At 35.7% G+C, this 19,519-nt stretch overlaps 1 protein-coding gene across 1 annotated transcript in view; it reads left to right on the top strand.

Moving 5' to 3' along the window:
- PHF14 (PHD finger protein 14) overlaps positions 1-19,519 on the top strand; it is a 173,923-nt gene that overhangs the window by 154,084 nt on the left and 320 nt on the right. The window lies entirely within an intron of this gene.

Consider the following 19,519-nt stretch of genomic DNA (forward strand, 5'->3'; position numbering starts at 1 on the left):
TACACTTTAGTCTATATTAAGGTGGAAATTGGATTAAAAAGACAAAGTGTGAAATCATTTGCTGAAGCAAACAGAGTGTTAGTGCCAAATTTTGTATAAAAGGACGCTACTGAAAGGATTGTGGGTTGCTCTTCTAATCCACAGAGAATCCCTCCACCTCTGAGTTTTAAGAACTTCATTTCCAAATACAAGGCACAGGGGGTACATAAACCCCTGTTAAACAGTTCATTTTGTGCAGTCTTCTCTTGTTTGTTTATGGTACTAAACATGTTGTTTTCAGCCTGGAACAATCTCACTCATGCAGAAATCACTTTGTAAATTTAAATACTGTATTAGTGACAGCTCTGTTCAGAGCAAGCATTTTAATCTGTTGGGCAGTACCTATAGCTGTCCTCCTGTAATTAAAGTTTTTAATATACAAAAGAAAATTTTGCTATTTATTTTTCTCAATGAAATAAAGATTTTCAAGAGCAAAAATTGGTTATATGTAGACGCAATGCTCGCTGTGTCTGAAAATGTTGTGTTGCTAGGGCAAATGAATTACTGCTGTTCTTGGATGAAGAGAATATTGTGTGTGAAACTCCCACTGTCTCTTGAGTAAACAACAAAATTTGAAATGTAAGCACAAGACAGGACATAAACAATATGTTTTAAAAATCCAGAATCAGAAACTGATGTAATTCTGGGCCATAACCTTAACAATTACCATCACGCAATGCAAGACAGCCCAAATATGAAAGTATATTCACTTAGAAAAAAAATTATCTAACTCAAGCTGACCACTGCAGCTTTCACAGAGAGGATATTGACTACCACTTAAATGCTGTTAGGATGTGGTCTTCCTTTGACAGCAGGTACTTGTCCTTCTGAAAAAGAGGACTACACACATCATCTCCATTTTATCCTGCTGGCTGATGTACTAGCGCTGACTTGGTAGTTGCTTCCTTATTTAATTATGTTTTAAAATTTGACTCCGTTCTCTTTTCATCATTCCAAACCGGACACCTTTTTTTATGCATTGCCTTCTGATTGCTCTCAAAGCATCTTTCCAATTAAATAATTTCCTGATAAAAACAAGTTTATGTGAAGTAGAACTGTTTTCATATGCTTTATAGCTTGCTGCATATTATACCATATTGAATATCATAAAATCCCTGCTATTAATGGTTGTTTACTTTTCCTAGAGACAAAAGATATGCATCAGAATTTAAACCCAGACAATATCTTGCGATAACTGCACTCATTTTATGTCTTCTTTACTGGTTTCAGAAAGAACAGGTGATGCTCTGCACTAGAAAAGTTAATGCTTTTAAAGCCTTCTGTACTTTCTGAATCTAATAACAATGACAGCACTTAGCACTTATATAAATCTTTTCATGCATAGACCTCCATCCTGACTTTGGAAGTAGTATTATTCACATTTTGAGGATAAGTTCTTTAATGTAGCAGTGAGTTCAATTTCCACACCCTCCAGGCCAAATACATATTATAGTAGGGGGACAAATGTCAGAGATTTTTGCTGAGAAATTCCTCATCTGAACCTCAGACTTTGCTTTACTATAGACTCATGCATTAGCTTTATCCTCATTTCTGTTAGTGACCCTCCTCTAGATTAAATCCTATTATGTACCACTCTTCCATTTCTTCCTCTTTTCCAGTGACATCTGCCAGCTCTCTATCCAGAAGTTCTCTTCAGCTTTCTCCATACACCGTGCTTCATATGGGGAGTTCTCCCTTGACCTCAACTCTGTTTTCCCCACAGAAGCACACCTCTACAGACTGACTTCTCAAGGCCCAGTGCTGTTTTGATAAAATATCTGCAATAACTGTCTGATTTTTGCTGTCTCTACTGTATAATCTGTATAAATTAAATATAAAAATAATATACATATAATATAAAAAATAGACATGTAAGATATTTTTATATATGTCTATATGAACTAGTTTTATATACTTTTTGATAATAACAAATTTTTAATCATTCTTCATTTATTAGCCATGCTTGGCACAAAAATGTGGTTGAGATGCATGCCCATTATCCTGACACAGTTAGCTTTTATGGTGTTTTACTACTTGTCCTTCTCTTCTTTCATTTTTTTTCATAACTGATTTTAGACTCTGCAAGATCAGACTCTCCAGATGTGTCTGTACAGTATGTGGCATGATATGACTTGGCCAAGATTCAAATTATTAATTAATATTATAGTTAAATAAATATTATATCAATATATTACTATGTATAAAACTGAACAGCAAAATCTTGACATGAGCTAGAGACCTTTCTGTATCTAGGTTTTAAAAGGCATCATTTTTAGGATTTGGAATGAACAGGGGAAGCAACATCTAACAAAATTTTTCACGTTTCACTTTTTTGAGAACTTACTCCTCAAAGGTTTCTTTGAATTTAAATGAAAAGGAAATACTTCAGTCCAAGTCACAAATGATTAATGCCAGTAACTTCTACTGACGTTAAGGACAGTACTGAGAGGCAAAGGGAAGCATCAATTAATACGGGAAGAGTAAGATCCTTGATTTGTGGTCTACCAAAATAGACAGCATTTGCTGTATTTTCTTTATAGTCTTCATATTCTTAATAATAATATTTTAAAATTATGTTGGCAGATGAAATAGTGTAGTTACATATTTGTTTCTAAATTTAAATGCTGATTTAAATGTCAGTGCTGTCTAGGGTCTAAGGTCCATGTAGGTGAAAGGAGGCAGGCAAAATGAGTTGTAGCAAATACTAGGTATTATTTGCAACAGAACGTGAGCCTGGTTTTCCCACATAATTTTTTTTTTTCCACTACCTGTTCTGTGGTTAAAGGAGACAAAGGATGATTATCTTAAATCATCAGTAAACAGAAAATAATGAAGTCGTCACTGGCTGTTAACTCTTAGAGTCATGATATCCAATTGCTGGAGCTCCTGAATGTACAGAAAGAGAACAGCCAACGAATAAAACCAAACAGATTGCAACTAAGTAAAATGAATGAATATGTAAGCTTTTGCTTGATTTTGTTAGGTAGCACTGACAGTTACGAGAGCGGCTGTTGTACAAGAGCAGACAGCAGCAGTAACTACTGAACATTGCTGCGGGGCCATTGCTGACCCTGTGTAAGGTGCTGGGCAGAAACTCTTTAGAGGCAGCTGACTGGCAGCACTTGGATTTCAGCAAAAAATAGTCCTCTGAAAATAGCTTCCTTTTAAATACCGATAATTTAAATGCCATGCTTGTTCCAGGGCCTGTTTAAATTCAGTATTCCATTCTAGACAAGCCTGGTTCTACAATATATTTTCGTACACAGCCCCAGTAAATAGTACCGTTCAGTTCAGTGATCAGATGAGTGTAATATAACTGTGCATGTATACCTGTTTGCAAGTGGACCCTTAATGATTTTGGAGAATATTATCTCTTGGAAGCATTGTGATACAACAGAATGGGAGGCAAAAAAACGGAGTGAGTAGTCTTCTGAGGAGTGGAGTTCAGTGAGCTTCAAAATTATATGAAGTGGCTTCAGTGTTTTAAGGAAAAAATAGATAAATAATGGTTCATAATATCAGCTCTGTAATGAGCTCTTCTACCGTAAAAGCCAAGCAGTAATTGGTTATAGCCAGAGTTCCCTAGCTTGGGAATCTTTTAGAATATAGCTTTTCAATAACTGAATCACATTGAAGTATTTTTTCTCTTCTAACAAAGTAATGTGTGATTTGTTGGAGGGTGGGCAGAGATGGGAAGCAAGCTGTTCACAAACCAGAAGATGACTTTGATGTAGTACAGTGAAACAGTAACTTCTAAATTTATCAGAAAGAAATGAACCGCGAACCTATAAGGAAACCTGTTTGTGGTGACTACCTGCACCAAGGCAAGGTCTGTCAATTACTTTGATTCTAAGTTTCTGAAAGGCAACTAATATATATTTTTTTACAAAGTAAAATACATCTCATAAATTATAAATATTGTTAGAGAAAAAGTTTGGGGGGGTATCAGACTATATTTGGAGGCAGAAGCAGCTTTTACAGGGCAGGTTTTTGCAAACTTCCTTTGGATGATCCTTTAAATGTTTGGACATTGCATTATTTCCAGTTGAAAGATTTCATCAGATTCTGACTTCAAAAAATTACAGCGAAGCAACATCACTATCATGACAAATGACCAAAACATCCCTCAGTATACCCACTGAATTAACTAACATTTGGCTTTAGAACCTCACTTGGAAATGGAGAAACACAGATGAGTGGAGGAGGCTGAGGAGAATTAATTGTACTATTACACCTAATACATTCATTTTTTAATGTAGAAGCTGATCAACTTGAAACTATTGAAACCTCGGTATATGAAATTTTACAATTTTGTTTCCAAATTGACTGTGTTTATTACCAATACACCCTTGATGCTTCACATACAGCTGAGCTGATCTGTTGTAGAAACAGGACTATTCAGGCATCATTACAGGATCAGAACAGTAATTGCTATCTTCAAATGAGAAATAAAGTCAAAATATAAACCCAAACAAATCTACAAGCCTTCCTTTGCTATCAAGCCAACTGAATTCCAAGTTCTAAAGCAGTAGCTTTCTTGTCTTGTTTGATTTCCGGTCCATAGCCAAATCTTTGGGTTATATCATCATATTAAAAGTATGTTTATACAGCTTGTAAAGGAATGATTTTGACTTCTGGGTAGGTCTGCAGTGCTAGTTTTAATTTAGATTAAATGAATCATAACAGCAGCGGAGATGTAGGTCTTCCATGAGAGACTGTACCTTAGTTGTTAGCATGAAGGTGTGGATCTGGTCCTAGCCTAGAATGCTCTTTTGGGGATTTTATTTAATGGATGTTGAAATCATTGGAACATCTGTCTGTAGTTGTTGTACTCTGAATTTAAATATCAGTATGTGTTTTGGAGGACCTACTGAAAGGAATTTTGTTTTTTTAGAAATAAAAAGCAAAAGTCTCTTCCATCTCTTGATTTCTTCAGCAGCACAGGTTCTATTGGCTGTCACAGTCTATCCTCTGTCTACTTCTACAGCTCCATCCATTTATATCAGTTGTGTTTGCAACTTTGTGGATTGTGGCTAAATATAGGCATTCAGTATTACAACAACTATAAAGCCATTTTTACAGCATTCACTTATCTCACATTTTGGAAAATAGGGGGCTAAAATAAAGGCCTTTGCTGTGTTGTTCAGACTCCTATGTCATCATAATAACTCTATTGAAAGATCCATCTTTTATGCCTTGCACCTGAACAGAATTTCATGGCTGTACTCATGTGAAATGTTCTGATGAAATATAAGAGAAAAGAGAGAAAAGCTTTCTGAATTGTTAGCTCTCACGTTTTAGCAATATTTTCATGAATTCCCAAGTTATTAAATTTAAAATACTGCAATACACTTTTTCTAATTAAATGTGCATTTTCTTTTGTCATAAGGAAAGAAAAAACTTTGGTTATGCTTTTTACAGTAATTTAATTAAGCATTTTCTGTAAGTTCATTTAAGTATCTATCATGGCTCACTAAAGTTGGAATTCAGTATAGAATGGTAGATTAATTGCCCTTTGTCTTAGATGAAATAAGAATCCTAAATATGCAGAGTCATGAAATTTAATTGTGTTCCTCAATTGCTTATTCAATGCTTTGGAAACCTGAATCAAGAAATACTTAAGAAGAGGGCCAAAGGTTGTTAAATGTAGCGAGTAACACAGATTTTGAACTTTACTTAATGAACCAAGTGTTTATTACTATGAAATAAATGCACCATTTAAAGAATTATGCTAGAAATGTAAAACATTAAAACTCTAATTAATTTTGGTCAGAAGCATGCAATGCACTCATTTTTCCTAAAACATTTTCATTAAGGTCTAGATTTTCTCTGTTATTGAGATGAATTTATTCCTTTCATATGGTGGTACTGTCTTATTCCATTAAAAACATGTACTTCAGTATTGTTTAGAGTGATGTTCTTCAGCTGCCTTCGACTGCAAGCAGCATGTCTTGATTGTAGCTTACAGAAGCATTTTTCGATAATTCAGTTGTGCCTCTTTTTCTATTTAATGTTATTAATCATTTTGGAAACAAAGAATGTTCGGACCTTTTGATAAAAGGCTGTCTATAGCCAAACATATTTGTGAAAACAGTTAAAGCATGGAAAAAAAACTTCAGCCGTCATTTAGTAACTACCAAGATGCATGTATAGCCTAACATCTGAGAAGTTTTGTGTTTGGTTTTGTTTTTTTATTTTATTAGGCAAGAGCTATCAATTCCTTATTGTTGGCCTGATTACCTTTTGTTGTCATGTAGCTATTGTAAGAAAAAGCTATTTTATTTCTTAGCATCAAGAATACAAACATGAAGTTTTGCTGCTTATAATTTAGTAAATGTATAGTGTAAATATGGTGGGAGTATAACCATGAATATTTAAAATCATCTTGATTTGATTAGAATATGCATTTCTAGGCTATGCAATACTATTCTATATATGAAGTGGAACTTTCTGTTTTCATTTATAATTCATAAAAATAATGATTCTGTTCCCACATACTAGAAAATGCTATTGTGGTTTCCATATATATGTTTATATATGCACTGACCTAAGTATTATAATTGAGTGACAAAGTTGCCTTAGAAAGGATCTTAATCAGGACAGTGTCGGACTTGAAGGCTTGCAAACTAACGCCATTGTGCACTCTGAGACCAGAGTGGAAATTAAGGAGGCGCGTCCCATACACGCAGAGTACAATGCCATTAAAGTTGCTTTTCAACTGTTTCTTAGTTAATGTTTCAGGTTTGTGATATCTAAGCATCCACAGATACAGTCTAAAGTTCACAAACCTAAACCTTTAAAGACTCAGTGTTAAAGAGGAAGCATTTTCCTCTGCTTTCTTCAAGGAGAACCAGCTGATCTTGTAAAACAATGTTTGGGTTTCAAGCACCACCTGCCCTGAAGAGCATCCCAACTGTAGTGGCAGGCAGCCAGAAAGGCCACTCAATGGAATGGCTGCCTCCTAAAAAGGAGAGAAACAGATGGAAGATTTGAAATCTGGCATGAAAATCCACTTCTGTACTAAACGTTAAATGAAATTTGACTGTAAGGGCTCTTGCGATGGTACATTTATCTGTATAATCAGAATTAGAAACAAGGAAATAGAGAATACAGAACACTGACAAACATTTCAGAAAGACTTAAAAAGTTCTTGTACCAGTGGAAGTTAAAGGAAAGCGTTTGTGATAAACATGCAGCTGCTTGTAGCTTCATAAGAGGAGCTCGACTGTAGAAATACTTCTCGCAGTCTTGCATTGCCACCTAGAGCAGATGCCACGTACTGCATTGGTGAAGGAAAAAAAAACAGTTAAACGTTGCTCTTTTTACTGAACAAAATGGGGTGGAGAGCTGCTTCCAGTTAATTGATGTCATGTTTACTTACATTATAATGTTTAGTTCATTCATAGCCTCCATTTTTTAATGTAGCAGATCAGCAGAGATTTCGCTGTAGGATTTTGGTGGGCTTTGACAGTAAGAATTAATGGAGATGCACATTAAAAGGTACGACTGTCAGCTTGCCAGTGGTCCCAGAGGGGGCATTTTCTTGATGGCTGCTTCAGAATACTTCATGAAGAAAATGTCAAACTTGTCAAGACTGTCACTATGAAAATGATCCATGTAGCAAGGGTCTCCTTTTCTTGGGAAACAAACAGCAGCCTTATCGCTGCAGAGCTACGGTGACAGAAAACTGTCATCTATCACAAGAAATGTATATTTGCTTCTAATATCTATTGGTAAAGAACTCTTTCAGTTGTAGTCTGTATTTTCACACCACTCTTCATTATAAGGGTTGTCAGTAACACATTTGAAGAAGATAGCATGGGCTTTGGGGAAAAAAAAATATACTGGATTTTAGTAGTGGATGCTTACCTCTTGCTGATTTAACAGAGACTGATTTAACTCCCAGTTTTTGACTAAAACTCATTTTCCTCCAAATTTGGCTTATGAGATTAGAAAGCTAGACTTTAAACATATGGAAAGAAAAGCTCTTATAGTTTCTAGAGTCCCTTTTTCCTGATATATTTTTGAAAAGTATTAAAAATATTTCTACCTACTTCCAACTCATGTTTTGCTAGCTAGAATCTGTGAGGCGGGAGGTGAAATACTAGCTGGACACCCTCACAGGACCTTACTATATTGGTCATATTACAGCTCTTTTGGGTTAAGATACTATAGGAAGTAATAGTATCTGAATTTGGTCCTGAGTAGTTTTGAGATGATTTCTAGATTATGTGATAGCATAGAGAACCCTTTAGTCATTCCTCTTCATAGTAAGATATTTTTGTGGTTTGCGTACTTTCTTATTAACCAGATATATAGCTGTTTATTTAGAATATGGTTTACAGTTTGCAAAGTGCACAAAAGCAGGTTTATTTTATCAAGTATACCTTTCTAATGCAACTTTTGAAATGACAGGTGTGGTGTAATGCACAGATCTGTGGATTGGTGTGTTTCCTAGCACAGTTAATTGAGGTGTGATCTGTTCTACATACAGATTAGTGTCAGATTCCCTGACAGAGTTAAGAATTGTCTACTTCACTGTCATCTTACAGCTTTCATTTCATTAACTAATGGAATAAAAAGAAATTATTAGATGTTTTGAATTAAATCATTTGGAGGAGGGAAAGTGAAAGGGACACCCAAAGCCCTATTTCTAGGCTTTTTTCTTGCTTTCTTTTTTTGGTGGTGTTGGGTTTTTTTTGTTTTTTTTTTTTTTTAATGCCATAATTTGTTTACAGGGGAGCATTCTGGAATAAAAACTACAAAATTAACTTTCCACATCGGACCTGTTATTCTCTATTCAGAGCACTATTTGTAGTTGACCTTAAACATGCTTTCAGAAGAGATGAGGTTATATGACAGTCTCTCTCAACTGTCAGATCAACATTTTCAGAAACAGGATCATATAAGTCAGCTTCTCAATTTTAGTTTTTGGCACGTAAAAACATCTAAATAGCGAAGTATTCCCTTTAACTTCAGCAAAGCTTTTGAATGCTCCATAGTTCAGTGATAATTCACAACACTTATTTACATTTTGGGGTCTCAGTTTTACGTTCTTGGCCTCGTTCTGTTATTGTGACCCATAGATGCTCAGCTACCAAGTGTAGACGAAGTAGTTTGAAAGAAGAGATATCCATAGGACATTTGAAGAGATCCAGAGAACATCCAAAGGACCCTTTAATCCCATATGTTGTTTCCATCAGGGAAGAGGAGTGATGCCTGGGGAAAGGATGTAGGAAAAAAGCTGATGGGGAAGATCCATCAGGCCATCAGGATGCTGATGAGATGTCTAGTCATCAATGGCTTAAGGAGCTCCTGAGCTGACATTTCCATTCAGGGTGTTGGGTTTAACAGCACTTTATAACACCCTTTGTACTTCTCCTTACCACTTGGCTTTGAAAATCTGAAAGAATGACAATTCCAGACTAGTAAACTTTATTCATTTCAACATGAAAATAATCTCTGGGCTGTTAAATGCTCTTTTCCAGTAAGAATAGTAATGCAGTCTTGAGGGATTCACTTCCCTCTGCTGCTTTTACAAGTCACCAGATCTGTGCTGAGGCATCTTTTTGGTGAGCGTGTTCAAAATTGCATAATATTTGAGTCTATGGTGGTCTGTAGCCAGAAAAGATACTGAGAGAAGTTTGATTTTGACTTATGCTAGAAAAAACTACTTTGAAAGTTGAACATTTTAACACCAAAATGACTGTTCTCTATTTCAGGATTTTTAGGACAGGAAGCATTAGACAGTAAAATCATAGGTGACTGGAAGCAAAATAAATAATAACATAAAATGGAAATATGAGTCATTTACAGAAATAGTGTGAACTGAATTTTTGTGAAACAGAAACTCAAATTCAGTATTGCATCTGCTGTGTAACCACTGGTAATAGCAACTTTACACACTGCCATCATGGGCTGTTTTTTAACAGATAACGTGAAAAAAAGGTTTTCCTTTGCTATCCATCAGAATTAAAAGCATTATAATGATGGTAATGATAGATGTTAATTAGTAAAACAAATATATTAAATATATTTAATCTGTATTCTGTTTAGCATAATTTCTTGTAAATTAGGCTAGATAGGCTATTTAGCTGAAAATTCAAACATTATTAATGACATTAGAAACTCTAACCAATTCAGTATTGCGATGCCTCTTGGGCTATTAAAAAAAAAAGATAAAAAAATTTCATAGAAATTTGTCATTGTCAGCAAACTGAAAGAACAGTGAATCTTCACATCTTGGAGTATGTTTAATATGTGTGCTCTAAATTGCCAGTTCAAATCTTTCCCAAATATGCTGGCAGTGATACTCCACTTCTTATGATTTACAGGAGTTCACATCTCAAAAATTTCTGATGATTTTCAGCCATTGCTGAGTCTGCCATTCTCAGGCCACCGCTGTCACTTCTTTTCTGGCAGAAAGCTGCATGAGTGCCAGAACTGGTTGTTCATACTTTCCCATGTCCCCTGCCAATCGTTTCTGCCATCTCTTTTGTGCTAGCACAGTTGTTCATGTGGCAATGCACAGGTCTGGGAACTGATGTGGCTGAAGGTGTGTCTGACAAAAAAAAAAAAGGTTTCTTGCTTTGGTAATTCATACTTTGGGAAAGATCAACCGTCATTACTCTGTGTTTTGCACAGCAGTCACCCATGCTCAGAGATAATAAACTTAGATTTCTGATTCAAGATGAAATGGAAGTTTCTGTTTGTGGAAAACAGATGGAGTAAAAGTGCCTACAAAATTAAGATGCCTTATGTGGAGCATAATTCAGAAAGCTTTTGTGCATGAGAATGTCAAAATAACAAAAAATAATGTGGGAATTTGCCCACATAAGTCCAATTTATACTCTGCCGGTAGATTTTACCTGTTTGAGTATGTTTTACCTGGTTGAAGCAACAAGAGATGAACAAAGGAAAGAGTATTGGTACTGCAAAATGTCCCAGTGGGGATGCTTCCATCTTGAATATTCACACAGAGAAAATCCTGGCCCTGCTGTAGCCACTCAGCTATCATTTCTGCATCTTAGAAAATACTAATCACTGCAACTGCTGCTGTAACCTAGGAAATCTGCCAGAGAGTAAGCATGACCTTATGAGCACAGAATTAAAACATTTCGAGTCTACACAAAGCCAGACAATTCTGTTTTACTCTTAAAAAAAAAAAACAAACACCAAAACAACCTCTTTTACTGGATAAAACCTTTTTGTCCACAAAAAGTTGACTTAGGAGGCTGATACTGAGTATTGAGCCTAATATCCCTTCACCCGCTTTTGCTCCTTAGTGAAGGTATTGGCCCTGTCATCTCTGAAATGTCTGCATGCACCCTCTCTGAGGGGAGGAAGCCCTGAGCAGAATGTCGAGTGTGCTGGGAAAAGAATGTGTAGAGCTTATATTTGCTGTATGAGGGAGTACAAGTCAGGACGTTGGAATAATGGCAGATTGTATGCTATGGAAGTGGATTAGTTGACACTGAGGTCAATAGGGATACAGCTTCTGTAGGTAAGGACCTTCAGAAACATGTAGATTTGCTGTTCTTTTATTAACAAGTCCTTCATGAAAGAAGCCAAAAGTTTCAGGGGGTGGCTTTTTCACTCAGCGATATTCTTTGTCACCTGTAAGCAGTATATCTAAGCTTAGTTACACACCGCTCCTTTGTTGTTTCCCATTCTGCCTTGCCATTGTTCTCTTTAGAAGTTTGACCTTTGTATGTGTACTGTACATTACACTCTTGAATATATGCTAGACTTGTAATTTCAACAAATCAACAGTCTGGTTTCACATACATGCGCAGACATGTTTTCTCACCTGAACTAAAAGAGCCACAGGGCTCCCTACACGTTTTAAAGGCGATTGAAGAGATGACAGTCCAGAAAGATAAGAAAAATGCTTTTAGCCTTTAGTGGTCAGTCATGTAAATATTTCTCAGTGCCTAGCCTGTCCCCAGAAGGGGGGAGGATTTAGAAGCACAATAGTTGGGAGTGTGTGTTTCTTTAATAGAACAACTAGCTTTTCCATTTTATTTTAGTGTGTAACATAACACGAGACCACATTTTTTAATGAGATTTTCCATTGTTATTCTATGTTGTGCTGCCCATGTGATCTCCCTATGTATTTTGTATCTCTAAATCTATTGTGATTAGCCTTACAAAACACCCTTTGATGGTGAAAGGAGGACTAGGATGCAAAAAGATAAAGTTATTTTCCTAGAAGAATGAAAGTGCTGTTTCAAAGCAGGAAACTGCACCCTGGGTTCCTGGGTCCCATGACATTTCATTTGCCCCCTCTGTTGACTTATGATGAGTGGTGTTATAGCAACCAGGACACTTCTTCATTCCCAAATATCTGTTCATTTCTTCTTTGTGTTTTTGGAAAAAAGGAAGATTCTTTGTATCTTGAATTAAAATTCAGGCAGGAAAACTGGCCATACTTCTAATGTGTGATAAGGACTGTTCATGATGCGATGGGTTACAAGTTGCTTTATAAAACAGTTTTCTCCATCTTCCATAATTTATACTTTGGAGGTCACGATTTTGTGCTGGACACAAAATAGTATCCATTCCTATGGAAACGGCATTATGATGTCACTTCATTTTTTCTGTGAGATCCAGAGAAACCTGTAGTGAATTATGAGCCCTACTCTTGGAACTGAAGGTGTAGAATATTGTAAGCATGCTGCTGCCTGACATGCTCATGTTTCCTATTTTAGACCTGACTGATCTTCAGATAACATATGGTGGTACAAGTAATTGGAAAATTGGCAGACCTGTCAAGAAAATATGCTAGATGGGACAAAAATACGATGCTGCAGCACATAAAGTGTCTCTGAAGTTAAATTTATTGTCTTTTATCAAATGGTGAAGCAAACGTATCTGGTCTCAAAAAAATGAAACATTTTTCAGTGGCAGATGCTTTTCAAAAGTAATTTTTAGAACAATGATGAAAGTTCTTGCATTCAAAAGTAATTTAGTGGAAACCTTTGGTCAAGAACAAAGGAAAGGTATATAATACTGTCTGCTGCAGATGTTTGAATATCTTGTCATCCGTGTATGGTTTAGTAATTTCTTTATGTAACCATGCGGTAAATTGATCAGTGAAATATTTACTCATTAAATTATTCTTCTACTATAAATGTAGGTGATTAAGCTTTTTAAAATCTCTTATCATTTTTATTTCAATTCTTGAGCAAAATCAAATGCATGAATAAATGATCTTTTTTTGCTTATTTTTATGCTTATTGGTTAGGCAAAAGATAGAAAAAGTCTGTACAGAATTCTATACATATGCATAAGTACAAAAAGTGTACTTCTTCAATAAGTTGATTAATGTTCAGGTTTTCATTTTTTTTTACAGGAAGATGAAAATGAAGCTGAGGCAGAAAATTCATCTCAGGAGCTGAATTTGGAACAGAAAAAATCAAAAAAATAGGAGATTGCTGTCTTGTTTGAAATATTTGCAAGTTGTGTAACAGTGAATAGAGTTTCTCATTGTAAAATTAACAAAAAAAGTTCTCAATAAAGTCATTGAAAATTAAATTCATGCTGCAGAGGGGAATTAATTAAGTAGCTCCTGGTGATATTCTTGATTGCATTAAAAGCTGAATTATCAGAACTGAGCACCATACCAATAAAATTCTAAAAGCTTTTTGAACACGGTATAGAGAGCTGATGGGTTATTCACTACTAATAGCATTTACTAAGCAAACAGGTCAATTTTTTCTTTTATTCTACAAAGCAATGTTATCCTTAAAGGATAGTTATAACTCAGGCATATTTTGGTATTTCTGAACAAGAGCTTTGATTCTTTAAAGTTGGGTGAATATGTTCTACTAAATCGGTTCTGAAATTTCTTCTGATCAGTGATTAAAATAAATGTCGCTGAGGACTGGGTGGAGCAGGGATTTTTTGCTACATACAATGTTTTCATAAGTAATTAGTTTTATGTTTGCATCTCGTGTGATTTTTAATTGGTTTCATGTTGCATTATCATTTTCTTCCATGTAAACATTTTCCATCTTCACATGATCGTTGTCTTTTAATGAATGTCAAACGTTTGTCTTGATTAGGCCATCCCACCCAGGTCTAATTCCTTCTATACCATTCTTTCCATTCTAACAGAATAAAATAACTTCTTGCTGTGTCATTAGACCTTGAAGTCAGTAGTGAAAATGTAAAATAAAAACCTTTTTTTCCTATACTCATAATTATGATTTTCAGTTCACCTCTGCTTTTTTAGCCCGTGCAGGTCAGTAAATGGGAGGTTTAGTACAGGAAATTCACATGTAGATTTATAGCCCGATAGCATCACAGATTGCCGTGAAGAAACCAAAAATATTACTGATTCTGGTTTAGGATTAGAACAACACTCACTGAAGTCCCTTGAGTGAAGTTTATCTTGGTCTAGGATAAATTAATCTTCAACTGAATAAGTTCACCTCTTTTCCCACTCTTCTGTATTTTTACTGTTATTCTGTATATTAAGTGTTAAATCAGATTTGTAAATAGTATTCATCCTCAATTTTATCCTGACTGTGTAAGTTATAGTTTCAGATATTTTAAGAACAACATGCCTATGCTTAAGCAATATCTTTTACGAATTATTTTCTGGTTCATGAGGTTCAAATGTGTGTAGCTCATGAACAAATTTCAATCACAATTACTCTACAGGAGTTTAATAACACTAGATCTCATTTTAACGAATGCAGCTATCATGTAAATTAGCATATAAAATAATTCAGCACTGGTCTGTTTGATGCAGACAGATCAACCACTTGTAGCCATCTCAGGAAGGAGGGGGAATATGATTTTGACTTCTCTGCAGTGGAAGAGGCAGATGTAGAAAAGACAGAGGCATGGATTTACGACACAGGACCTTAAGGACTGTTCTCTGCACCATGGTGAATAAGATCACAGGGTAGATGGGAAGAAAGTGAAGGTTCTTCCTTTTTTTCAGGCCAACACAGAAAGCCATAGGCCTTTCTCAAAGCTTAGTCCTCACCAGGATCTGAAGGGGCAGGGTTGCCATTGGAAAGGGCTGAAAGGCCTCTGAATTTTGAAGGACAGAACAAGTAACTTAGAAGAAAAAGTGAGAGAATTAGGTTTTAGGATGGGACTTACACAAAGGTAGAGTAATGGCAGGGGGAATTACTGGCTGGGATGGATTATGGCCATGTCTTGGCCTCTCTGCCTGCCCCCATCCCCAGTGCACTTGATGTTTGGTTTTATCCACCCAAATTATCCTGTCTGAAATCAGCAGATAGGTCTCATTTGTGCAAAATAATCTGTTCCCATTGAGTCCATGGCAGCAGTTTTGTCCTTTTGCTATGAGTCTAAGCTCTGTGGCAGCCCGAGACTTCATGGCTGCATAAGATGAGAAGGGTGGTTATTTGGTGTTCAGGTTTCGTATGAAAATATATTGCTTGGCTCTCAAACACCTGAGTGTGAAAAATGGTTCAGATGTTGAAAGATACAGAGGCTTCCATTTGATGCATAATGCTGATGAGCTTAAAAGGAGTATTTCTGTGTCTTTCCTAAATTCTTTAAAATTTAACATGAAAGTATGATTACATAAATCATACTTGTATGTAACTCCTTTTTCAGAAATCCAACATATGTCACCAGAAGTCTACAGTCAGGGCTGATAAACAGAAACCTTTCCCTTGGTTTAAGTTATTTAATTCAAAAATCAAGTGCTGAAATTTAGAGATTTTCACTGCAAAGTAATGATAACCAGCACTGTTAACATGATCAGCTGTGTTTGACATGAAGTGAGACAAATGCAGCTAAATCAAAATGCACTCCTAAATTCATCCTTCCAGAAAAATGGAGACCTATTTAATGACTTGTTTGTAGACATTTTTACTAAATGGAGAGGGGTTTAACTAATAAAGATCAAATAAAGACTATACAAAAAAATACAACTGTACAAAATAGGTGACTTTATTGCCTTTATCTAATTAAAATTTGCAGCTGAATTGACTTTTTTGTATATTCTTGAGTTTTCAGACTACCAGTATAAGTTCATTTTCATTATGTCTTTTTTTTTCTGTGTCTGGAAGTTTTTTGAATACAACGCAGTGGGTAAAGCAGGAGGCTGCAACAGCCCTACATGACTATGACATGATGCATCTGAGTGTTACTCTTCATCAGAACTAAGTTGAAAACCTGATGCAGAATATTGTGGCTTATATTAAAGTCACGTGCATGCTGCAGTCAAGCACAAGCTAGCTTGGATACTGAAAACAGCTTAGCTCCTTCAGGGTGAAGCTCAAAGCTCATTTGAATATGCTCAAAGGCTAACTTAGAGATGGGATGAGCAAAAGTTTAGACAACTTTAATTCAGCTGATTACAGACATTTTGTGAAAGTGTATCTTCTTTGTGAATATACACAGTGTGAAGCAGTATATTCTTTGTATGTAAATATACACACATGCCCCTATGCACATGTGCCCAAGCAGACAGTTATGTCCCTTTTATTTTATTTTCTCCCCCTCTAAGTTATGAAAGTCATATGCTGATCTGAAAACCTAGATAGAGAACTTATTTGTTTCCCACTTCATCCTGCTCATGCATGATAGTGGTGGTCCTCCCCAGCTGGGAATTGCCATTTTCTGGTTTGCACGAGTGATAGCTATTTTAGGGTGGCTTAGGGGATAATTATGTTTTCCATGCTTGAGGAGAAGCTGTCATTTTCCTCATATTAAAGCAAATTTACCGCTTTTTGTGCAGTTTATGATGGATTACTGTTGGTTTTGGTTGAGTCCTCCATGTTTGCTCTTTCCCCCTGTGGAACGGTGGGCTATTGAGAATTCTGTAGACTCCCAACACTGTGTTTTCTATTACAGACAACCACTTCACCCTCAAGAAGAGCAAATTAGTCTATTACTATAATTTTTGTTCTTAGAAAATAATGTCTGACCTTTCCACTCCCTCATATGGGGATCAGCAATTTGAGATGTGGAAGTTCTTGTCAATCACTCACACAGTTTCTGATTTATGAGAGTATGGTTTATGCTGAACCATAGATATATCATAAATTCAGCATTATATGTGCAATTGTTTGATATTAGGGGAATTTCCTTAGTATATTACCTAATTGTTTTCATGCAAGAATTTTTATTCTGAATGCTACAAACTCATGTTTAAAGATATAAGCACGAGCCAAAGAGGCAAAGCTACTTTTGACACAGATGCTGTTAATCTCCTGTTTGTAGCTCTATAAGCATCAAAATAGTTGGTTCTAAAATGTGCAATAATAAGGATTCTGCACAAAAGCAAATATATCTTGATATTTTAATCCCAGTGTATGTGTAACTTCTTACTGGTTAAATGACAATCCATAGTATTTTCTTATTTGTTAATGAAACATTGTAATGTGTTGCTACACTGCACACTTGCTGTTCAAGTGTAGTTTTTCTCCAGAACTGCACTAGTTGTGGTGCATTATATGCACGAAATGTGACATAAACCAGCTACTCCTAACACAGTATTCATTTTCTGTTCATTAGAAAATGTTTGTATACCTTTAAATTAAGAAAATAATTTAAACGTGATTATTTCTTCTAAGGAGCTTTGATATTTGCAGTCAGAATTTTTAAAGGGAAGAAAACATGTTAACACAGAAGTGTATCACTTCAGTGCTTCTTTGTTATTGCAGTCCCATAAGCCGTCTACCTCTTGGTCGGTTGCTCTGCATCACCCTACAGAAACTTAACTCGCCCTGACATTAGGTTGGATTGGTTTTACTCTGTGAAAAGTGAAGGTTGATTAGAAACTGACTCTATTTCGCATGACCTAAAGAAAACAATTTTTACATAGCAAAGAGTAAACGACTTCTATCACCTATCTAATGCTATAGTGCAAAATCATAGCAGGTAATAAATGTTTCCCCACAGTGAATTCAATGTGGATTCTGCAGCGATGTTATCTGGAGAAGGAAGTAAAATGCTGAAGGCAACAGCATGAAAATGCATGCAGCTATGGCATAATTCTGATTTGTTTAGGAGAACTATTAATTTCCTTGTTACAAAGCCAAGTAAGAGCAACCCTTTAAAACTATTGAACCATGAAAGCCATTTCCTTAAGGGTTTTAAATTTGGGAACAGACTCATGAAATTTATAGCTTTGATGAGATATTCTTTGCCTGCAGTCAGAATGAGAGCCAGATCATTGGTTTCCCAGCATGACACCTATGTATTATTGTGTGCACTAGATACCATTAGGCTCATAATAACACAGCTATCATCACATTAACGTCGGAAAGGTTCAGTTTGATGCTTGGTTTAAGTCTCATTTATACCTACAGCATACTAAATAGCCGAATAAAAACAAAAGCTATACCATACCTATATTGTACTATTGTTCTGCACTTTAACCAAAAATACAGTCATTTTATGCCTGATCAAATTTTTATTAATTTTTTTTTTCTTGGCAAGTCAGCTTGTTTTGGAAGAGCTGCAATGATGAACTAATAGCATACCATGAATGCAGTACCAGATAATGCTACAATGAGACCATTTTTTTCTGGTTTATGCAGTAAGGACAGTAGTGATCATATACATATTGATCTAATAATTGTAATTTTTAGTATATTATTGAAAGTTTATGTACTACGGCTGCCATCTTATGGTAGAAGTGTATCCAAACAAGCCAGTAGCACCTCATTGCCTATATTGATTCAGGTAAAGCAGTACAGGCTGTAGCATTCTAGCAAAGCACCAGCAATTAGAAGTCACACAAAGAAGGAAATACAGCTGAAAGCAATTAATGTAACTACTCTGCTACATACTTCTGCTAGTTTCTATTGGAAAAAAAATAAATATATCCCTTTACAAAATAAAATTGCCACCAGGTTTTACAGTGAATGCAGAGAGAGATACTAAGAGAAATTAGTTTTTATTCTGCTATGTGACTGAACAGGTGAATAGAGTTTGGGAGAAACATCCTCATTCTCATAATTAAAAAGTTTGGAGAAGCCCCAGTATACCAAGTCTAGTAACTCATGGGTTATAGGCAAATCACTTATTACTGTGATATGAAAAGTTTTTCCCAGATCAGTGTCAGAGCTTTCATTTCTATATATGGGAGGTGATACCTGTAGGAGTTCTGGCTAGAGGTAGTCAACAGGTTGGGGCTGTGACATAAATTGAGTCAAAACCAGCCAGTTCCAGTGATCTGGGAAGAAAATACCAGGACAACAACAATCATCAGTAAATTGTGATGATATTCAATATTCAAATATTAAGTCAGCTGCGGTATTAGGAGATGCTCTGTCCCTGAAAAGAAATGCAATGTTCATTCTTAATTACAAACATCCAGCCAAGTACTTAGGTGGAAAATACCTTTTTTGGCCCTCATTTTTTCCCTAAAAGTTTCCTACCTCATTTTGAATCCAAGCATAGTGCAGATAATACATGGCACTGCTAAATGCACCCTTTAACCTGCATTGTTCATGTTATATGGTATTGTCTTTAACAGCTA

Source organism: Falco cherrug, chromosome 4, assembly GCF_023634085.1.
Source record: "Falco cherrug isolate bFalChe1 chromosome 4, bFalChe1.pri, whole genome shotgun sequence".
NCBI lineage: Eukaryota > Metazoa > Chordata > Aves > Falconiformes > Falconidae > Falco > Falco cherrug.